This window comes from Coregonus lavaretus, assembly GCF_964263955.1.
Source record: "Coregonus lavaretus genome assembly, chromosome: 26".
In the NCBI taxonomy this organism is placed as follows: domain Eukaryota; kingdom Metazoa; phylum Chordata; class Actinopteri; order Salmoniformes; family Salmonidae; genus Coregonus; species Coregonus lavaretus.
In genome coordinates this window covers 24218097-24242757 of record NC_140013.1, presented here as the reverse complement: position 1 = coordinate 24242757, position 24661 = coordinate 24218097, and the positions used below count along the sequence as shown (strand labels likewise).

The following is a 24661-nucleotide window of genomic DNA, read 5'->3' as shown; positions in this document are numbered from 1 at the left end:
CGAAGTTTTTAAACAGAAAAACAAAGAACATAAACATGGCAAGCATCGGACGAAAGGAGAAATCGAACGGGAGAACAAGGGTAAGTTCGTGACGCAGGGATGTGGTCCTTTCTGTCGCTGGTTGTAGCCATAGACATGCTGCTGCTGTGCTGCAGAACACTTGCTTCAAATTCTGTTTCGAAAGTAACGTTAGCTGTGGTAAACTAATATCATCAGATGTGGGAACTCCATACCTTCAGTGGCGGTTTTAGCATGTAAATCTTGTTGGGGCAAACACAAAAACATTTTTTGGGGATACATGCCAGCAAAGCCACTACACAACACTAAACATACATTAATTGCACTATGTATTGTTTAGTGTTGTGTAGTGGCTTTGCTGCCCACAAACTGTTAGGGCCTACATAAAGCTGTCCCAACACCTTACCACTGCTACACCTGGCAGCGAAACAGTTCATTCAGCCTCATTTACTGGCTTTAAAAAAACATAGCTGAATTGGCTGACTTGCTTAAACAAATGTTGTTTCTTCTGACAATTGAGATGTACAAACTATGGCATAAGGGGACGACGAGCAGATAAGAGGCAATCCGTAATTTCGATTAAGGCATTAATGAGCGAGCTAGCACGGACGTGGTCAATATAACTATTTGTCCAGCGACATAATTCCGAACATGGGCCGTTCTTACAGTATTCTCCCTGTACACCAAGTCAGAACCGTAAGATAAATAAAGGGGGCATATAAGCAGACAATGAAAGCGCTTACAATATTCAATTATTACATTTCTCTAAAACAGGCTATAGGCTACATGTGCACAACCAAGTCAGAACAGTAGGCGAAATTATGAGGACAAAATGGACCCAATTATTAGGTTGAGGCACATGGGCTACTAACATCTTACTACACAACATACACCTAGTATTACTTCCTTAGCTACAGTATACATATCTCCCTGGCATATTACATAATTTATGCTGCAGCATACAAGACACTTTTGGACTCACCTTATTGTGCTGTGCTTACTTACATTTACATTTTAGTCATTTAGCAGACGCTCTTATCCAGAGCGACTTACAGTTTGTGAGTGCATACATTTTCATACTTGAACAGGAAGGTGTCGCGGCGGTCCTTCTTGGGCCAACTTTGTCATTAAAGTCTGGTCTTCTTCTATGGTGTTTGCAACAATTTGATGTACATTCCGCCACCTACTGTGCGGGTGAATAATAAGGATCCCAAAAAAGGAAATAATGTGGGTAAAAAATAAATCAAATACCATACAAACGATCAGAAAATAAATTAACTAAACAGGTCCCTACACAGGCTCAAAAGACTCCTGTGAGGGTGGGACATTTCCTATTGACAATAGTCCTTGCAGTGCTTCTGCCGTGAAGTCTTGGAGCCCCAAAAACATATCGGCTGCAGATATAATGATGTCCAGCTTCTTGGACTTCTTAGACACTTTTGCTGTACAATTAATCACTGTGGCAATAAATGCCCCAAAATCCACTTTCTTCACAATGTGTATCCAGATAATAATAATAATAGTAATAATAATATGCCATTTAGCAGACGCTTTTATCCAAAGCGACTTACAGTCATCACTCGATTGACTTAAAACGCTAGCAACTGGTTGCATTGCATCCACCTCCATATCTTCAACACTGTTGCCTCTTGCCCCTTCGACTCTCTTCACCACCTCCACATAGGAAATCTGCTGCACAGCCCTGATCCTTGACACCTCAACCTCCTTCACCCTAACAGGGCACTTAAGGAAGTCCGGAGTATGATTCCCACCACAGTTGCAACATTTTCCATTGACAGGTTCTTCAATACTATACTTCTCCCATCTGCAAACATTTGACACGTGACCATATCCTTTACAATTCCCACACTGTAATGGTTTGGACACAAATGCTCTCAACGCATACCTCACATATCCAAGCATCACATATTCAGGTAGAGTCTCCTCAAACAACAATAATATCGATAGGCTTTTCTCCTTCCTTCCATTTACCGTACGGGTCAGGCGATGTGCACTGACCACTCCTGGAATTTTCTAAGGTACTCGTCATCTATATCCAACGAGACTCCAGCTATAACTCATTTGAAAGGGGCCCTGCTCCGAAGATACATGTTACTTCTGACGTGGACAATTTTGCCAGATCTAGTGCACACTTCTTCTGTTCTTCATCAACACAATTAACCAAAACAAGGCTGCTTCTAGTCACCTTGATTGAATCCACCTTTCCCACTGCTTTCTTCACAGTCCTCAATATTACTAACGGATTTCCCAAATGAATCTCCTTGTCCAAAAAACGCAGTCCAATAAGAAATGTATTATGGGACCGGTCCTTGTCTTCTACTACAACTTTTGCTCATTTTGTTCCATTCTTTGATTTCACTATGTTCCATTCATTATCACACACTTCACTTGCCGCACTTTCAGATTCAAGCACAGTCCCCATTTCATCCGGGCTCCGAGACCAACCTTTGCCTCTCCTCCAAGTCTGGCATTCTCTGGATTTATGGTGCTTTCAAGACAACTTGGAACTCGGGGGGGGGGGGGGGGGAGACAGACAATGTCGAATCATGACAACATCAGTGATCTTCAGGTCGGAGCTCTAGAACGAGGCCCGAGTTCCCAACTTGCAATTCCGAGTTGGATGACCGTTCAAAACGTATTTTCCCAGTCGAAGCTCATTTTATTCCAGAGTTCCCTGTTCCAGAGTTCCAGTTGTTTTGAGCGCGGCAGAAGTCACGCTGGATTGACAGCATGGCCAATGTTGAACGTTTATCCTTTTAAGCTTGGAAAAGAGACCCTTAAACCCAGACTTGGACCACACACCCTCTCCACTGAATAGCAGGCTAGTGATCGCTTTGCAATGCTTGCAGTTAGCCACTGATTCCTTCCAAACAACTCATTGTTGAATTTGCGATTTCCAAATTGTTGTGTAATGTTTATGTCCAATGAGCACCGATACGTTTTATCTATAATTTGTCTTCAAGGGTGGCTTCAAGGGTGGCTATTTGAATATATTTAGACTTGTTTAAAAATTTTTTGGTTACTACATGATTCCATATGTGTTATTTCATAGTTCTGATGTCTTCACTATTATTCTACAATGTAAAAATAAAGAAAAACCCTTGAATGAGTGGTGTGTCCAAACTTTTGACTGGTAGTGTAGGTACAAGGTAGGCATTTCATATTATTGACCTTGGGCAAGTCCATGTAGTAGGAGCTAGATTCCACAAAGCCTGGTCTCTGCTCCACACCTTTGGTGGATCATCAGAAACCTCCTTCACCATGGACAGGAGTTTAGTCCTCTACCCTTACATCAACTGTAAGTGTTTATCTGTTAGTGCACATGTTGGTAGCCATGCCCTTTTCATTTGTTTCCATCCTGATCTGTCATTTACCTTTGAATGATGTCATCCCCAACAGGTAGAGTGTCGGTGACGGCTCTTACCAAGAAACAGAGGCAAGAGGCGAGAAAGCTGGACAAAAGACACAAAGCCAACCAGCTGCGGCAAAATAAGAAGGACCTGGTAAGATGCTCTTGCATTTGACACAATGTCACTTTGGAACCACTGTGGTATGAATCAGACAAGTTAAAGGTAGAGTCAGCGTTATGACATTACAACAAGCAGCACCGCAGATATTCAGATGAAAGCGATGCAAGACTTTGCAGTCACACAGAGTATCTGCTACAACGTGGTAGCTACGGGCCCAAAACAGAGGAGAAGTTTAGCATTGATGCACTCTTAGTTGTTGCGGAAATCAGCACGATATTGCTATTACTTTGTACATTGCTGAGTCTACCTTTAATGCTACGTGTCTGTCCTGTCCAGGTCCTGGCAGAGAAACGTAGTCTGGGCAGCAGGGATGGTCCCCCCCACCTGGTGGCTGTGGTGGCCCTCCATGCAGGTGTGAATGCTGAGGCTGTGACCAGGTTGCTGCGGTGTGAGGAGGCTGGCGGGCTGGTGCGTGAGGAGAAGAGTGTGTGTGGGGTCAGTGACAGCTTTAGCCTGGTCATGCCCCGCTTCAAACAGAGGTTCACCTTCCTCCGACCAGACACAGGTAGCTCACCGACTTGGCTACTACAATGTGTTTATGTTGTCAACACTAAAGTTTTATATAGATACTGATTTATAGTTTATGTAAATGCAAGTATAATCCATGTCTGGCTGTACTGAACGTTTATAAGGGGCATTCTGAGTCATTCATTTACATTTGAGTCATTTAGCAGATGCTCTTATACAGAGCGACTTAAGGCGTCCGCATGCTTCCCATCCGAAACAGTTTGGAAGTGTTTGTGCATATATTAAATAAAATCAAATTTTATTTGTCACATGTGCCGAATACAACAGCGAATACTTACAGTGAAATGTTTACTATGACAACATTTTGTGACGTTTGTTAGTTTTGGACTTCGGTGAGGGGTTTTTCGGCTGTTCGGGGGCACATTCTTTCTGGAGGCAAGACGAAGTTCGGAGCCGAAGTCTACGCTCTTTCGTTGGTGATTGGTCAACAGTAGAGATTCTTCTATAAACTCTTTGTTGTCATTCAACGAGAGACGACTCACTATCATGCACATTTTTTCATTGAGAAATACTGCACCAAACATCTTAGTTAGATGTGAAATTGCGCGACTAAGATCTCTTCTGCAAAAACGTCAATTAATTACATATTTCTTAGATAAATTTGGACTATTTTGAGGAAGTGTATACTGGCTACGGCGTCTCAAAATGGACAAACAGTACTATTGCTGTAATTTTTTTTTAAAGGGGAGTATGCGAGCACACTCGTTCGGTTCGGCTAGCCGAGTTTGGCTAGGCACCAGCCGAACTGAAGCATGCTGACTCCTTTACAGGAGCAATTAGGGTTGTGCCTTGCTCAAGGGCACGTCAACAGATTTTTCACCTAGTCGTCTCAGGGATTCGAACCAGCTACCTTTCGGTTACTGGCCTAACGCTATAGGTTTCGTTCTAGGTTTCTGCCTTTCTAGGGAGTTTTTCCTAGCCACTGTGCTTCTATATCTGCATTGCTTGCTGTTTGGGGTTTTAGGCTGGGGTTCTGTATAGCACTTTGTGACATCTGCTGATGTAAAAAGGGCTTTATAAATACATTTGATTAATTGATTGATCTTAACCGTTAGGCTACCTGCCGTCATTCGATGCCGACACTAGTACTAATCCGATAACATTACCTGTGACTCTATTCCCTCCCTCTCCCTTCACTCTCTAGCTGACATGCACACTCTACTAGACGTGGTGAAGGTAGCAGACAGTCTGGTGTTTGTGCTGGACTCTACAGAAGGCTGGGACAGCTATGGAGACTACTGCCTCTCCTGTCTCTTTGCACAGGGGCTGCCCACCCATGGTGAGCTTCCATACAAGCTATCCAAAAAAGACGCTCACAGTGCACTGGATTTTGTTCAACTCCCCTTGCTGATTATCTAAATGTTTAGCAGATGACATACTGTAGATATTATACATGGTATACTGATTCCGTTACTCCAAATCTCAACTACCCCACCACTTATTTTCTCTGCATCCACTGTCATCTCTCTCCTATATAACCTCCACTTCTCTCTCCTGTCATCTCTATCCTATATAACCTCCACTTCTCTCTCCTGTCATCTCTATCCTATATAACCTTCACTTCTCTCTCCTGTCAGCTCTATCCTATATAACCTCCACTTCTCTCTCCTGTCAGCTCTATCCTATATAACCTTCACTTCTCTCTCCTGTCAGCTCTATCCTATATAACCTCCACTTCTCTCTCCTGTCAGCTCTATCCTATATAACCTCCACTTCTCTCTCCTGTCATCTCTATCCTATATAACCTCCACTTCTCTCTCCTGTCATCTCTATCCTATATAACCTCCACTTCTCTCTCCTGTCATCTCTATCCTATATAACCTCCACTTCTCTCTCCTGTCATCTCTATCCTATATAACCTCCACTTCTCTCTCCTGTCATCTCTATCCTATATAACCTCCACTTCTCTCGCCTGTCATCTCTATCCTATATAACCTCCACTTCTCTCTCCCCCAGCTCTGGTGTGTCAGGGTGTTTCAGACCTGGCAGTGAAGAAGCGTGTGGACTCACGGTGGGCGCTGGCCAAGATATCCGAAATCCGCTTCCCCGGGGCACGCCTCTTCCCCCTGGACTCAGACCAGGACGCCACACTGATGCTCAGACACCTGGGAGCACAGAGGCAGAGGAGGCTGGGCTTCCGCTCCCGTCGGCCCCACCTCCTGGCCCAGCAGGTCTCCTACACCCCCAACAGCTCTGAGATGGGGAGTGGGGGAGCCCCCATGGGCCTGGGGACCCTGCGTGTGTCTGGGTATGTCCGAGGCTGCCCTCTGCAGGTGGACAGGCTGGTGCACATCTCTGGGTTTGGAGACTTCCAGCTCAGTCAGATCGATGCGCCCATAGACCCCCTTCCCCTCAACTCTATGACCGCTCGTCCTGCTAAGCCAGGGAAGGAAGGAGACGTAGGCATGCAGGTGGGTCTCTCTCTCTCTCTCTCTCTCTCTCTCTCTCCTAGGGATCAGGTCCTCCAGGAGGGGAGAGAAATGGGAGAATTAGAGGGAGCATACTTAAGTTCACACAGGACACCAGATAGGCCAGAATGACCCAAGCCCTCCGGCACATAGACTATTGCAGCATAGATACTGGAGGCTGAGACTGGGGGGGTCGGGGGACACTTTGGCCCTGTCCGACGATACCACCGGACAGGGCCAACCAGGCAGGATATAACCGCACCCACTTTGCCAAAGCACAGCCCCCACACTTCTAGAGGGATATCAACAGACCACCAACTTACTACCCTGAGACGAGGCTGAGTATAGCCCACAAATATTTATAGCCCGGGGGGCGCAAAAACCGGACAGGAAGATCACGTCAGTGACTCAACCCACTCAAGTTGAGTATAGCGACGTAGCTACCACGTTGCACGACAGGGACGGCATGGAAGAGCACTAGTAAGCCAGTGACTCAGCCCCCGTAATAGGGTTAGAGGCAGAGAATCCCAGTGGAGAGAGGGGAGCCGTCCAGGCAGAGACAGCAAGGGCGGTTCATCACTCCAGTGCCTTGCCATTCACCTTCGCACCCCTAGGCCAGACTACACTCAATCACAGGACCTACTAAAGAGATGAGTCTTCAGTAAAGACTTAAAGGTCGAGACCGAGTCTGCGTCTCTCACATGGATAGGCAGACCATTCCATAAAAATGGAGCTCTATAGGAGAAAGCCTCCAGCTGTTTGTTTAGAAATTCTAGGGACAATAAGGAGGCCTGCGTCTTGTGACCGTAGCGTACGTGTAGGTATGTACCAAATCGGAGAAATAGGTAGGAGCAAGTCCATGTAATGCTAAGTAGGTTAGCAGTAAAACCGTGAAATCAGCCCTAGCCTTAACATGAAGCTAGTAATAGCACTGGAGTAATATGATCAACTTTTTTGGTTCTAGTCAAGATTCTAGCAGCCGTATTTAGCACTAACTGAAGTTTATTTATCCGGTTAGCCTGAGAGTATAGCATTGCAGTAGTCTAATCTAGAAGTGACAAGCATGGATGAGCTTTTCTGCATCGTTTTTGGGCAAAACGTTTCTGATTTTTGCAATGTTACGAAGATGGTCACAGCTTATCACAGGCTGATATCATTACATAGAAAATTGACAGTGATTTAATGAATAATTTACAAACTATAGTGAAGACATTTATCAGCGCTGCTTCTGCTCGTTGACAGTAGGTGCTAACTGCTCTCTAAGCGTTTCAGGATGGTGGTGTTGATGAGGTGGCATCAGTGCGGGTGCTGATGAAGGCAGACCCAGCTCGCAGGGAGAGTCTGCAGGCCGAGGCAGAGGTAGACCCCATGGATGGAGAGCAGACCTGGTCCTCTGATACTGAACTGCTGGAGGCTGAAGGTAAAGGGAGAGAGTGGACAGAGTTATAGGGTCATTACATTGAATTACATGATAGCTGTATGGTCGCAGTGCTGTTGTTGGCATCCATTGTATGGGTACTTTGAACCAGTTCATGTCGACACTGAGTTTATTATTCTCTCTGGGTTTACAATGTAATGAACTTGTCTCTAATAAATGTTTCTCCTTCCCTCAGAGGCCAGAAAGAGCAAGCGTGTTATGAAGGTGCCTAAGGGGACATCAGACTACCAGGCCACGTGGATTGTGGATGAGGAGGATGAAGTGAGCACTGACGATGAGGAGGATGATGCGATGATGGACGAGTCCATAGATGGAGAGGACCTTGACTCTCAGGTGGTAAGTAGTGAGTACACTCCACAGCCTGGGAAACTGAAAAGGCTGCACAGAAGAATGCTTATGTATGTATTTCTCCCGGGACATACAGCATTAGTTTCAAGTTTTATTGTCACGTGCACAAGTACAGTGAAATGCTTTTCTTGCAAGCTCTAAACCCAACAATGCAGTAATCAATATCAATGTAGTACTAAAAATAACATAAGGTAGAACAAAAAGACACTAGAAATAAGAAAGTAAAAAGCTATATACAGGGTGGTCAGTTCCAGTACCATATATACAATGTGAAGGGATACTGGAGTAATATAGGTAGATGTATAGGGGTAAGGTGACAAGGCATCAGGATGTATGACAGAGAGTAGTAGCAGCATAAATTAAGATTGTATGTTTGTGTCTGTTTAGAGTCAGTATAAATGTGTGTGCATGTTATGTGTGTGTTGTGGTGTCAGTGTGCGTGAGTGTGTAGAGTCCTGTGAGTGTTCATAGACTGTGCAAAAATAAATGCAAGGGTCAACTCAGATGGTCCCTGTAGCCATTAATTCAGAAGAAAGAGCGACAACTGTTATGCTGACCTCATCCTGTCTCAGCGCATTGGGTGCACTGCTAAGGTGTTTGTTTACGTGTTTGTTTACCCTCTGCCTGTTGCCGTGGCAACAGTGAAACCACTAAAGGAAAGCGTTAGCAGAAGGGGTAGTGCAAGGAGAAGAGGGTGATCCGTTGGTATTCTGAGTTGATTGTTGAGACGTCTGAGCTGATGTGGGGTGATGCGGAAGACGTCAGGGGGAAGCAGCTCAGACAGGACAGTGATTGGTGGGGGAAAAAAGTGGCGGACGCCAGACGGTTCAGTGTGTGGTTGGGGTTAGGTTGGGGGTGGAACAGAACAGTGTATACGTGACCCGTGGTTAGTCTGCGGCGCAGCACCACTGTTTGTTTTCTCAGTGTCTGCCTCTGGGCTGTAGTGCCAGGCTGCTCACTGTGGCAACAATAGTGTTTGGAGCAGGGGTCCCAAGAGAAGCCACCTGACTTCCTGATCTGCGGACACAACTTCCTGTCTGGACCAGGGGAGGGGACGGCCATTTATTTATAACAGCCCTGCTTGAAAGAAGGGGGGAAATTATTCTATGGCGAAAAGGTTCAGCTCCATTTATTTTCTTTAATTATTATCAGCATGTGTTTGATGTTGGGGTTAGACAGGATTTAACATCTAGGAGATGTTAACAATGGAGGAAATGGTGCTGGGGATGATCATGATTATTATTATTGCAGCTGGGATTGTTCTTAAGGTTGTGAATTGACCCCATGCAGTGAAGATTTCCCCCTCATGTATCTCTTGCTTACTGTAATGCCACTTCTGTGAGAACCACTTGTATACTTCTTCTAACTTCCTTGGGCCAACATGTTGGCTCATTACCATTAGGCTTATAAATAGTATAAAGGGCTTGAACCTCATTAAGACCAGTAGTTGACATTACATATATACATTTACATTTACATTTTAGTCATTTAGCAGACGCACTTATCCAGAGCGACTTACAGTTAGTGAGTGCATACATTTTCATACTGGCCCCCGTGGGAATCGAACCCACAACCCTGGCGTTGCAAGCGCCATGCTCTACCAACTGAGCTACACGGGACCATATATATGATGTAGTATGTACAGTAGCTCTGCAGTAGAAACTAGTGATGGGGGGTAATCGATACAGTTACATATCGGGATATTATTTTTGACGATATATCATATTGACAATATCGCAATATTATTTTTGCGCCAGTTGGCTGTACCTGCACCAAAACTCCAGTATTTTTCCTTCATAGCTTGTTCTCCATCATCCTTTTAAATAGGGAACCAATTTGTTTTCAGCACTTTTATTTCCATGACTGATCAAAACTCGTTTTCTCATGGGTCTATCTTGGCCCTCTGCAGCAAAATATAGTGAGCAATATGTTTGGAACATCGAATCGCAATAAAATCACAGTATCAAATCGCAATACATATAGAATCGCAATACATATCGTATCGGCACCTAAGTATTGTGATAATATCGTATTATAAGATCCCTGGCAATTCCCAGCCCTAGTAGAAACATCCTGTCTTTTCCTGTTTGGTTTAGGATGCTGCCTCAGGTTGTGGCTCTAATGAGTACGAGGATGATGAGGATGAGGAGGAGCTGAATTCCACATCAGACAAGGGTGGATCAGACCAGCGCTATGATGAGCACATGGATGAGGCAGAGGAAGGGGAGGGGTTAAAACGCTACCGGGAGGCTCGGGCCAATGAGATGTTCCCAGATGAAGTGGACACACCTCTAGACCAATCGGCTAAGAACAGGTGACTATCGTATCGTCTATTACCAAACACACAGTGGCCCCTTACTTTTCCTTCAGTACAGTACAGCGGGGCTGTCTAAGCAAAAACATTCAACCAATCCTTGAAAAAGACATGTAACATCCACATTAGACCCATGGCTCACATACAGGTAACTGACAAAATAAAGTGTCTTAATAGGGCGTTGGGCCGCCAGAACAGCTTCAGTGCCCCATGGCATATATTTTACAAGTGTCTGGAACTCTATTGCAACACCATTCTTCCTCGAGAAATTCCATAATTTGGTGTTTTGCTGATGGTGGTGGAACATTTCCAGCTAGTGACTTCATCCTGGCCTTTGGTCAAAGGGTCAAAGCACTCCAAGATCTAACATTTCCTTTAGCAACACTCAGGGGAAAGTCTGAGGGGGGAGGAATGCACCAAACATGTCTGAAACATCTGGTCATATGTAATAGACAATGCCTTCGAGCCGTTAATGCCCAAACTTTACTTTCCAGGAAGTCCTGGCCCAGCGTAATTATTTTGCTATACGTTGACGTTGCTAATTTCCTATGTGCTCAGGTTCCAGCGTTACAGGGGCCTGAAGAGTTTCCGCTCCTCCCCCTGGGACCCCATGGAGAACCTGCCTGCAGACTACTCCCACATCTTCCAGTTTCAGAGCTTTGAGCGCACACGCCGCCGCATACTGGCTGAGGCTGCGCAGGAGGAAGAGGGGGCATGGTAAGAGGCTGCCGTGTGCGACATCCTGTTTCAATCCTGTCCCCTCTCTGTGCCCCCCATCCATTAACCGTGCTCTGCTTTCTAGGTGGGCTGGTATGTGACCCTCCATGTAGTGGATGTTCCCCCCACGGTGATGGAGAGTGTCCAGGCAGGCAGGCCTCTGGTGCTGGTCTTCTTACTGCCACATGAACAGAAGGTAGACTGTATTGGCATACTCCTGAATTATTGTGTCCTAAGTCTGAAAGTTAAGAATTGTAACCCATTTCTGCTGTAAAATGTTGGTAAAAGTGTAGACAAACTACAGAATCAGATAGAAATTATTAATATATATTTATATATTATATAAATTATGAATATACACTATATATACAAAAGGATGTGGACACCCCTTCAAATTAGTGGCTATTTCGGCTATTTCAGCCACACCCGTTACTGACAGGTGTATAAAATCGAGCACACAGCCATGCAATGTCCATAGACAAACCTTGGCAGTAGAATGGCCTTACTGAATAACTCGGTGACTTTCAATGTGGCACCGTCATAGGATACCACCTTTCCAAGAAGTCAGTTTGTCAAATTTCTGCCCTGTTAGAGCTGCACCGGTCAACTGTAAGTGCTGTTCTTGTGAAGTGGAAACATCTAGGAGCAACAACGGCTCAGCTGCGAAGTGGTAGGCCACACAAGCTCACAGAACGGGACCGTCAAGTGCTGAAGCACTGACCTCGGTTGCAACACTCACTACCGAGTTGCAAACTGCCTCTGGAAGTAACGTCAGCACAATAACTGTTTGTCTGTAGCTTCATGAAATGGGTTTTCATGACCGAGCAGCCGCACACAAGTCTAAGATCACCACGCGCAATGCCAAGCGTAGGCTGGAGTGGTGTAAAGTTCGCCACCATTGGACTCTGGATCAGTGGAAATGCATTCTCTGGAGTGATGAATCACACTTCACCATCTGGCAGTCCGACGGACGAATCTGGGTTCGGCGGATGCCAGGAGAACGCTACCTAACCCAATGCATAGTGCCAACCGTAAAGTTTGGTGGAGGAGGAATAATGGTCTGGGGCTGTTTTTTATGGTTTGGGCTAGGCCCCTTAGTTCCAGTGAAGGGAAATCTTAACGCTACAGCATACAATGACATTCTAGACGATTCTGTGCTTCCAACTTTGTGGTAACAGTTTGGGGAAGGCCCCTTTTCTGTTTCAGCATGACAATACCAACGGGCACAAAGTGAGGTCCATACAGAAATGGTTTGTCAAGATCTGTGTGGAAGAACTTGACTGGCCTGCACAGAGCCCTGACCTCAACCCAATCAAATACCTTTGGGATGAATTGGAACGCCGACTGCGAGGCCTAATTGCCCAACCTCACTAATGCTCTTGTGGCTGAATGGAAACAAGTCCCCGCAGCAATGTTCCAACATCTAGTTGAAAGCCTTCCCAGAATAATATAATAATAATATAATATAATATGCCATTTAGCAGACGCTTTTATCCAAAGCGACTTACAGTCGTGCGTGCATACATTTTTGTGTATGGGTGGTCCCGGAGATCGAACCCACTACCTTGGCGTTACAAGCGCCGTGCTCTACCAGCTGAGCTACAGAGGACCAGAAGAGTGGATGCTGTTATTGCAGCAAAGGGGGGACCAACTCCATATTAATGTCCATGATTTTGGAATGAGATGTTCGACGAGAAGGTGTTCACATACTTTTGGACTTGTGTGTGTGTATATAGATAGATAGATAGATAGATAGAAATGATAATTCTAACAACCTAATGGTCTTATTAACACAATTGTTCGTTAGAAACTATTGACGTGACGTGCCTTTCATTATTGTGATGACTATTATTTATCGAATAATTACCGAAATAATGTTTAATTGTTAATAGATTAAATTAATAATGTAACAATTAACTCATTAGGAATTTGGGGCACCACGGGAAAAGTTGTTTAACGGGTTGCGGTTTCCCGAATTAACTCTAAAGATATCTAGATATCTTATCATTTAACAGTCATTTATTAATCATTTACCTCATATCAGTCTCATTCTGAAAGTCGTAGGCTCTTTAAGTCTGTACGAACCCGGGTCTTACTGATCATTCCGTACCACACACATTTATTTAATTATGTATTTACTAACTAATTAAAAATGATAACACAAGATACAAACACATACAGGGTATAGGTAGGGATTAAAAAACGTAATACAATGAAAACGGGTCCCTAGCGGACTAACACAATATGACATTTGTTACAAAAGATGGCGAGTTAAAGAGAGAGAGAAAAACACTTGGATACACATGGACCTACGCTCATAGTAATCCTAATACTTTGCCCAGAACTTCCGCCCGTTTGGTAAGAAGTAATGCATGTATTTACGTGTTTGTCTTTGTCGTCTCTGTTGGACCCAGGCCTTCGTGGGAAGGGTGGGCCTTCTCTTTTCAGATGGCCTTTTAGATGTAAGGCTCAGATTGTCCACAAGATAGGGGTGGGCGATATGAGCTAAAATTCATATCACGATATTTTCCACTGTCCAGACGATATCGATATGATATCACGATATATGACGTAAAAAAATATGAATCACATTTTAATATCCCTTCTTGGTTAAATTATATTAGTTAAGGAAAAATATGTATTTGAACCTTATATAACCAGAAAGAGTGAGGCATTGGACCGTATGGACCTGAAAAGTTTTTATTTGTATTGTGCAAACATGCATTCCGTAAACATGAGGTAGGTAGGCCTATATATATATATATATATATATATATATATATATATAAATTAGATATTAAGTAAAATTAAATAAAAAATAACAGGAGATAAAGAAAATAAGGTAATTACAAATTCAAATACGTGTGTTTGTTTTGGCTACGGTCCGTAGATATGTAAAAAACTAACCGTTTGAAACTAAACCTTTCAAGCCTCAACCATCAATTATCAACAATATCAACAAATCTTCACTAGAACTTTCTTCACAAGTTCCGTGCCAGGAATACCAGCATGTTGACTGTTTCTGGCTTTAGTGCTGCCCTGTGACATGTCACCACATTGCCCCCAGTGCTGAATGCCCTCTCAGAGGGGGCACTTGTGGCAGGGATGCATAAGTATTTCTTTGCCAGACAACTCACACGTGGAAAATTAGATCCGTGAAATCGCCACCACTCCAAAGGATCAGACTCGCTGTCTGCTGCCGTTGCCAGAATGTAGCTATTCAGCTCTTGCTCAATGATCTGCCTCTCTGAACATGAGGCAGGTGCACTGCTGGTCTGCTTAAAGAAGCTCCCAAGGCTCTTCTTGGGCTTCTTGCCTGATTGATGAGCAGTGGAAGCTTCTTTCTCCCTGTCAGTGTGATCCTCTGCAAGAGACGATTTTCCCAGGGCTGTGTTCTCCACCAGGAGGGCTTCGGTCTCTGAGGCAGCTCTCACCTTAAAAAATGAAAATAATTAAACTTTATTTGTATAGCACCTTTCATACATAAAATGCAGCCCAAAGTGCTTTACATTTGAAGCAATAAAACAAGAACAAATGAATAAATACCTTAATGTCCTCCAGTTTCTCAGCGGACATGTACCTGGTCTTGAACCTTGGATCTAGAAAGGTAGCCATGGAGAGCAGCTCATCTGTTGCAGGGTCAGTGTACTTGTTATTCAAGTAATCAAGAACCTTGATCTTGATCTCTTTGGTCAGTTCTGTATCGTCCTTGCTCAGATTTAGAACCTCTGCATTTAACAGATTGATGACAGGCTTCAAATAGGACACGCTCACATACGCTTCTCCTGACAGGGCATCTGTAAAGTCCTGGAGTGGCTTCAGTGCTGCTGTGACTGATTCCAAGACCTGGATGTCTTGCCAGGTAGGTACAAGGTGCCGTGTCTTTTTGTCCCCTGCCAGGACCTGTGTAATGGCCTTTTCCTGCTCCAGGACTCTTTCCATCATTTTCAGACGAGATCCCCACCTTGTCGGAGATTCTGTGATGAGCTTGTGCAGGGGCAGGCTTAGTTCATTCTGTGCTGTCATCAGGGCCTTCTGCTTTTTCCAGCTGTATGAGAACGTGCTAACCACCTTTTTGCAAACCCCTGTGGCCCGGGAAATCGCACACCCCTGTGGCCCGGGAGCGTTTTGGACACTCCTCTCTGGAAATTGGGAATAAGAAATCAAAATAATAGGGTGAAAAATAATCAAATCACAATACAATAATAATTAATAATAATGCATTTTTATATAGAAATCACAATACAATATAACTTTTAATCTTTGTTTGAGGATTTACGGCATTTACATTCAACTGTTACACATTTTACAAATCTGATGTGCTTAGATTTAGCCTACGGTACATGGCTGATGTGAGCTGTATTTTTTCTTAATAATAAGCATCATACAGGGTAGGCCTAGGCTACAGTCCTGAAACTTACCAATAGCATTGTGCAGCCTGTGTCCGAAACATCCAAGGTTTGCCCACTTGTTCAGCTGCAATGCCTTGATCATGTTCGATCCGCTGTCGGTCGTCATACAAACTTGACGCGACTCTTTTAATCCCCAGGACGACAGTATGTCCCTCAGCCCACCTGCAATTATTTCCCCGGTGTGGTCGTCTGGGAAATAAGACGTCTGTAGGCACTTACTTTTCAGTTTCCAGTCACCGTCTATGTAATGGATTGTGAGGCTTATATAAGGTTCTGTGGTACGACTTGACCATAGATCGGCAGTAGTGGAGAAGAATGGAATGTTATTTATCTCACTGTAAACTCTGTCCCAGCATTCTGTGTAAAGCTGTGGCAGGCATTTTTGGCTAAAATATTTGCGGCTCGGGATCTCATATCTTGGGTCCAGAGTTTGAATCAACTTTCTGAACCCCTCTTTCTCCACAGTTTGAATCGGTACCATGTCCTTCGCTATGTGATTTGTAATCGCAGCTGTGATGTCTATCCATTTTTTGCTCGTCTTCTCATAGCAAGTACCGGCAGCAAATGATGATATAATTGATTGTTGAGTGCGAGTCTGGCTTGTCTTCGGGCGAGCTCCTGGGCTTACTGTCTCACGCATTCTGGTGCATTGTTCATACTCACGGACATGTATGTTTTTTAAGTGATTGAACAGGTTGGTCGTGTTTCCACCTTTTGCTAAGACAACACGACGACACAACTTGCATAGGGTAGTGTTTTGGTCGGGGTCGGAGATTTTAAAGCCAAACCAGTTCCAAACAACAGAGGTGCCCCCTTTCTTCTTAACCAATTTATCCTCCTGCTCTTGAGCAACATCAATTTCTGTGTTTTCGCTCATCCTGGATTGTAAAGTTTTCCCCCAATAGTTAACCTGCCTCCTAACTGCAGCTGCCTGCACACTTCTTTGTTGCTAGCACTACATGCGTGCAACAAGTGCATGCGACGTGCGCTCATAAAAATAGGTCAACATATTAACATACATTCTTTTATTCGTAAGAACCAAGAAAGGTTGGATAAAAAAAATAAAAAAAAGATGTAGCTACTTAGTACTATCACTCAGTTGAAATTTGGAACAAAAAAATATTGATGCAAAATTCGAATTTATGAATTCTGAATAAATCGCGGTATCCATGATATTGCTAAATCCATATCATGGCGCGGCACAATACCGGTTTTTACTATCAAACCGGTATATCGCCCACTCCTACCACAAGAGGTCACAATGTCCTTCTTCTTAGTAATCTGTTTACTTTCACTCGTTCTGGAAGTGGTCTTCTGAGGATGGCTAAGCAGCCGTGTCGATGATCCCCATGTGGGGTGATGAGAGCAGTGTAGTAGACGATGGTTTGAAGAGAGTAACAGGATGGTACTCCTGAGGGGCGCAGTGGTCTAAGGCACTGCATCGCAGTGCTAACTGTGCCACTAGAGATCCTGGTTCGAATCCAGGCTCTGTCGCAGCCGGCCGTGACCGGGAGACTCACGGGCGGCGCACAATTGGCCCAGCGTTGTCCAGGGTAGGGGAGGGAATGGCCGGCAGGGATGTAGCTCAGTTGATAGAGCATGGCGTTTGCAACGCCAGGGTTGTGGGTTCGATTCCCACTGGGGGCCAGTATAAAAAAAATATATATATATATGTATTCACTAACTGTAAGTCGCTCTGGATAAGAGCGTCTGCTAAATGACTAAAACGTAAACGTAAAACGTCCCACTTAAATTCACCTTCTTAGATACAGTACTTAGAACAGCTACTCAGCCGTAACATTGATTGTTAGTGGAGGCAACTTTGTCGTCTTCACCTCGTGTTGATTTTCAGGGTCGGGACCAATATGGACAACCGCTGCAGCTTGAGGTCCGTCTAGTCTGATCTGATAATTCTTATCTCAGTCTTTTATGCACTCTGGTAAAGAGGGGCGTTTCCGTCATGCTGACACGCTCTCTGAGCTCCCTCGGTGTGGCGTGGCTAGTTATGAGGCAAAAGTATTATTATCACTATGATTTTGTTAGAAAGCTAAAGTCACATTCCTATCTTCAGGAAAACATTGTCTTCCTCCTTGATATTTTCTACCCAAGGTAAAGGATGTAAGCCTGATATACACAGTGTAAAAGCTCTTCAAGTCACAATGTTTTAGTTATAACGCCTTTATACAGTGGGGAAAAAAAGTATTTAGTCAGCCACCAATTGTGCAAGTTCTCCCACTTAAAAAGATGAGAGAGGCCTGTAATTTTCATCATAGGTACACGTCAACTATGACAGACAAAATGAGAAAAAAAAATCCAGAAAATCACATTGTAGGATTTTTAATGAATTTATTGGCATATGATGGTGGAAAATAAGTATTTGGTCAATAACAAAAGTTTCTCAATACTTTGTTATATACCCTTTGTTGGCAATGACACAGGTCAAACGTTTTCTGTAAGTCTTCACAAGGTTTTCACACACTGTTGCTGGTATTTTGGCCCATTCCTCCATGCAGATCTCCTCTAGAGCAGTGATGTTTTGGGGCTGTCGCTGGGCAACACAGACTTTCAACTCCCTCCAAAGATTTTCTATGGGGTTGAGATCTGGAGACTGGCTAGGCCACTCCAGGACCTTGAAATGCTTCTTACGAAGCCACTCCTTCGTTGCCCGGGCGGTGTGTTTGGGATCATTGTCATGCTGAAAGACCCAGCCACGTTTCATCTTCAATGCCCTTGCTGATGGAAGGAGGGTTTCACTCAAAATCTCACGATACATGGCCCCATTCATTCTTTCCTTTACACGGATCAGTCGTCCTGGTCCCTTTGCAGAAAAACAGCCCCAAAGCATGATGTTTCCAACCCCATGCTTCACAGTAGGTATGGTGTTCTTTGGATGCAACTCAGCATTCTTTGTCCTCCAAACATGACGAGTTGAGTTTTTACCAAAAAGTTATATTTTGGTTTCATCTGACCATATGACATTCTCCCAATCCTCTTCTGGATCATCCAAATGCACTTCAGACGGGCCTGGACATGTACTGGCTTAAGCAGGGGGACACGTCTCGCACTGCAGGATTTGAGTCCCTGGCGGCGTAGTGTGTTACTGATGGTTGGCTTTGTTACTTTGGTCCCAGCTCTCTGCAGGTCATTCACTAGGTCCCCCCGTGTGGTTCTGGGATTTTTGCTCACCGTTCTTGTGATCATTTTGACCCCACGGGGTGAGATCTTGCGTGGAGCCCCAGATCGAGGGAGATTATCAGTGGTCTTGTATGTCTTCCATTTCCTAATAATTGCTCCCACAGTTGATTTCTTCAAACCAAGCTGCGTACCTATTGCAGATTCAGTCTTCCCAGCCTGGTGCAGGTCTACAATTTTGTTTTTGGTGTCCTTTGACAGCTCTTTGGTCATGGCCATTGTGAAGTTTGGAGTGTGACTGTTTGAGGTTGTGGACAGGTGTATTTTATACTGATAACAAGTTCAAACAGGTGCCAACAGAGGAGCCTCTGAAAGAAGAAGTTACAGGTCTGTGAGAGCCAGAAATCTTGCTTGTTTGTAGGTGACCAAATACTTATTTTCCACCATAATTTGCAAATAAATTCATTAAAAATCCTACAATGGGATCTTCTGGATTTTTTTTCCTCAATTTGTCTGTCATAGTTGACGTGTACCTATGATGAAAATTACAGGCCTCTCTCATCTTTTTAAGTGGGAGAACTTGCACAATTGGTGGCTGACTAAATACTTTTTTTCCCCACTGTACAATTTTTAATGACACCACAAAATATACATTAATTTTACATATTCCATTTCTCATCATTCCCAACGTTTGGATGTTGAAATATATTGTCCCAATATTCATTGTTGGATGTTTTGGGCGGCAAAAGTCTCTGAAACAAAGGACAGTCCTCTCACCATACTAGAGGGCCAGAAATAGATTCTCCTATTTCTAATTTATGGCAGTATTAAGATGTCAACACCGGCACAGCCCCCCCCCCCCCCTTTGATCCTGACCCAGGAAGAGTCATGACACTATTCTTCCAGCTCCTTACCCCTTGGTCCTATTTGTAAGTCGCTCTGGATAAGAGCGTCTGCTAAATGACGTAAATGTAAAATGTAAATGTAAATAACGTAACGTAAACGTTTCTTTCCATCCTGTGTGATCAGATGTCAGTGATGCACATGCTGGTGAGGAGACACCCCAGCAACACAGACCCTATCAAGTCTAAAAGAAGCTGGTGTTCCACTGTGGATTCAGGAGGTTCAGGGCCTGCCCCATCTTCTCCCAGCACACATCAGGTAGGGGGATCTGGCTAAACTGCACCATTTATGTCTTGAACAAAAATGGTCTATTGAATAAAAAGTATGGCAAATATGCTGACACTGTGGGGACTGGAGTATTGTGTTTTGGCTAGCTTTCAGCACTTTAGCGTTAACAAAGCAAGTGATGGAACCATGTATTTTATCTGCTTCATGTCTACAGTCAGTGTTAGGCTCAGTGTTGTATCTAACCTGTGATTGTCTCTCTCTCCAGCCAACAAGCACAAGCTGGAGCGTTTCCTTCGTGTCGACGCCCCCACGGTGGTTTCTGTGTACGCCCCCATTACATTCCCAACTGCTGGGGTACTGCTCTTCAGACAGAGGGAGGATGGTAAGGGCCTGGATAGAGTGATGTTTGGCTGAATTAGTATGTCTCTACCTGTTTGAGGATGGGGAAAGCCAGAGGAACACACTGCCTTTCTTTGCTTCTGTGTCCATATGAAAGTCTGTGTATCTGATGTGTGGCTGAATTAGTGTCTCTACCTGTATTTGAGCCTGTATCTCTCCTGTTCTCTCCACCCAGGCATGCAGGACCTGGTGGGTACAGGCAGTCTGCTGAGCTGTGACCCCCAGCATGTGGTGCTGAAGAGGATCGTGTTGAGTGGACACCCCTTCAAGATCAACCGCCGGTCCGCTGTCTGCAGATACATGTTCTTCAACAGGGGTGAGGGGTCACTGAGCTGGGCACTACATGTTTCCCAATAATACCCACATAACTTCTCACAGTCTGTGTCACAAATGGCACCCCATTCCTTTTATAGTGCACTACTAAAAGTGGAGAATAGGTGCCATTTGGCCCACAACTCCTCAGTCGTACTACCAATGTGGCGATGAAGGAAATGGCTCTGACTCATCTGTGGTTTTCATTATTTCTTTTCATTTTAACTGACCTCTGTGCTCTTTTATCTCTGATAGATGACATCCTGTGGTTTAAGCCTGTTGAGCTGAGAACCAAGTGGGGCCGGAGAGGACACATCAAGGAGGCCCTAGGTACGGAGAAAACCTAAACCTTGTCAATACTGTTTAGTGACATGAAACAATGTGTAACCTTCATTGAGAAATTGTTTGAATACCTTACCTAAACCTGTATGTGGGTATTTCTTTTCAGGTACTCATGGACACATGAAGTGTGTATTTGACAGCCAGATGCGGTCTCAGGATACTGTCATGATGAACCTGTATAAGAGGATCTACCCTCGCTGGACGTATGACCCCTATGTGCCTCTGCCCCTGCCCTGGGTCAAGGGAGAAGGGACTCGGGTGCCAGATGATTTTGACATGGAGTAGGTGGTGGTCTGTTGCAAGAAGTGTGCTATATGGGTGTTGGAGTCTGTAGAGATGGACTTACATGGACTGTGGCGATGACATTTTCACTCCAAGAGATGGATTTCCATTTGTATTAAATAAAACCAATTAGACCAAATCACTTGTTTGTCTTTATTTCATTAGAAAACGTCCTTGTGGTCCAGTTAGTTCATTTACTGGCCATTAGATGGCAACAGTGTATAAGAGGAAACAGGCTTTTTGTTGCAGTGACTGATAACAGGGTGGAACTGAATTCACTGATTATCTGAGAGCCATGTCCCTGTTCTCAAACACAAATAACTTGATCAAACATGAAGACAATGTTGAGGCATAATCAGAGAGAGCATGTTCAGATCAATAATACTGTTGTACAGATTCCATTCTCAACTTCAACATGTTTGGCACATTAATTATCACAACTTTGGATAAACTAGCTTGCCTTTCCTATTTAGGTCCATTGGTCCATCACTCTTTCCACTGCCATTCCTTTGGGTCTTTGCATTTTATTCCCCTATTGTAATCGTTGTTTTTTTCTTAATTATATGCAGATAGTGTACATTGCTGATGAAACTGGAAGAAAAAAATAATGTGTGCCTCTTTAATTAATTTGATTGAAAAGGTTTATTCTAAACACTTGGTCGACTGCTTATATCCCCCACACTAGCTACTGTCTCAGACCTTTACATAGTGCACCCCCCCCACACACACACACACTCCCTGGTGGCAGTCAGACTGAAGCAGAGAGCGCGTGACCCCATGTTGTTCTCTCTCTGGATCTCCAATGCTCAACAGTTTTACATCCCTCCCCATCCCCATCCCATGCTTTGTGCTCCTCTGAGAAACAGTGATTTATGAATTGTAATATTTATCATAAAACTGCGCTCTTGCATGCTCGCAGCGCCATGATTCATCCGGGGTCTCTGTTGGGACTGCACCAAAAGAGGCATGCCAATATGTCTGGGAAACTAGAAGGTGAAGACTTGGGGTTGGAGGAGCGGAACATGATCCAAGAAATGGAGGGGATCAAAAGTTCACTGTACATTTCTTCATACTGCGAATTTGATTACAGTGTGGAAAAAGTTGAAAAATAAAGATAAAACAATCGCACAAGAGTAATGCCTCTTTATTGCCTTGGGGGGCACACCGGGAGCCCTGGACAGTTTTGCTGAAACACTCCATTTATTATCAGCTTTTTTATTTTTTACACGTATGAATGGAGGCAAGGGCACTGAACGGTGACGTGTTAAAAGCTGAAGGCAGGGGTGAGGTGTGCCTGTTCTAGCTAGCTGTTCATGATCAGGAGGGGAAGGTGGGAGGGAGCGGGGGGGGGGACCCAATATCCCCACCTGCCATGGAGAATGTCCTTAGTCCCATTCTTTTACATGTGTTACTATCTGTCTATAGACGGCGTACACAACATTTCCCCGCACACTATCAATTTAAAACAGATACAAATGCAGTTGTTTAAGGACCAACGGCGACTTGGTAACGCAGTGGAATCCAGCCTAAAAATAAGTGAAGTGTGTGCTTGGCTGTGCTGGCTATGGTCTGAAGGAGTTACAATGGCTTGCGAAAGTATTGAACCCCCTTGGCATATTTCCTATTTTGTTGCCTTACAACCTGGAAATAAAATGGTTTTTTGGGGGGTTTGTACAGTGAAGGAAAAAAGTATTTGATCCCCTGCTGATTTTGTTCGTTTGCCCACTGACAAAGACATGATCAGTCTATCATTTTAATGGTAGGTTTATTTGAACAGTGAGAGACAGAATAACAACAAAAAAATGCAGAAAAACACATGTCAAAAATGTTATAAATTGATTTGCATTTTAATGAGGGAAATAAGTATTTGACCCCTCTGCAAAACATGACTTAGTACTTGGTGGCAAAACCCTTGTTGGCAATCACAGAGGTCAGACGTTTCTTGTAGTTGGCCACCAGGTTTGCACACATCTCAGGAGGGATTTTGTCCCACTCCTCTTTGCAGATCTTCTCCAAGTCATTAAGGTTTCGAGGCTGACGTTTGGCAACTCGAACCTTCAGCTCCCTCCACAGATTTTCTATGGGATTAAGGTCTGGAGACTGGCTAGGCCACTCCAGGACCTTAATGTGCTTCTTCTTGAGCCACTCCTTTGTTGCCTTGGCCGTGTGTTTTGGGTCATTGTCATGCTGGAATACCCATCCACAACCCATTTTCAATGCCCTGGCTGAGGGAAGGAGGTTCTCACCCAAGATTTGACGGTACATGGCCCCGTCCATCGTCCCTTTGATGCGGTGAAATTGTCCTGTCCCCTTAGCAGAAAAACACAGTTTGACGGTGGGGATGGTGTTCTTGGCGTCATAGGCAGCATTCCTCCTCCTCCAAACACGGCGAGTTGAGTTGATGCCAAAGAGCACGATTTTGGTCTCATCTGACCACAACACTTTCACCCAGTTCTCCTCCGAATCATTCAGATGTTCATTGGCAAACTTCAGACGGCCCTGTATATGTGCTTTCTTGAGCAGGGGGACCTTGCGGGCGCTGCAGGATTTCAGTCCTTCACGGCGTAGTGTGTTACCAATTGTTTTCTTGGTGACTATGGTCCCAGCTGCCTTGAGATCATTGACAAGATCCTCCCGTGTAGTTCTGGGCTGATTCCTCACCGTTCTCATGATCATTGCAACTCCACGAGGTGAGATCTTGCATGGAGCCCCAGGCCGAGGGAGATTGACAGTTATTTTGTGTTTCTTCCATTTGCGAATAATCGCACCAACTGTTGTCACCTTCTCACCAAGCTGCTTGGCGATGGTCTTGTAGCCCATTCCAGCCTTGTGTAGGTCTACAATCTTGTCCCTGACATCCTTGGAGAGCTCTTTGGTCTTGGCCATGGTGGAGAGTTTGGAATCTGATTGATTGATTGCTTCTGTGGACTGGTGTCTTTTATACAGGTAACAAGCTGAGATTAGGAGCACTCCCTTTAAGAGTGTGCTCCTAATCTCAGCTCGTTACCTGTATAAAAGACACCTGGGAGCCAGAAATCTTTCTGATTGAGAGGGGGTAAAATACTTATTTCCCTAATTAAAATGCAAATCAATTTATAACATTTTTTACATGCGTTTTTCTGCATTTATTTGTTGTTATTCTGTCTCTCACTGTTCAAATAAACCTACAATTAAAATTATAGACTGATCATTTCTTTGTCAGTGGGCAAACGTACAAAATCAGCAGGAGATCAAATACTTTTTTCCCTCACTGTATCATTTGATTTACACAACATGCCTACCACTTTGAAGATGCAAAATATGTTTTATGGTGAAACAAACAAGAAATA

The 24661-nt window shown here is 44.2% G+C and overlaps 1 pseudogene across 1 annotated transcript; it reads left to right on the top strand.

Moving 5' to 3' along the window:
• LOC311101639 (pre-rRNA-processing protein TSR1 homolog) lies at positions 1–21464 on the top strand (annotated as a pseudogene). The gene is made up of 15 exons (XR_014615764.1): positions 1–84; positions 3445–3542; positions 3846–4074; positions 5242–5376; positions 6054–6508; positions 7778–7925; positions 8119–8279; positions 10388–10605; positions 11164–11322; positions 11408–11518; positions 19896–20027; positions 20263–20379; positions 20572–20712; positions 20964–21038; positions 21157–21464. The product of XR_014615764.1 is annotated as a pre-rRNA-processing protein TSR1 homolog (transcript).
• The last annotated feature ends 3197 nt before the right edge of the window (positions 21465–24661 follow it).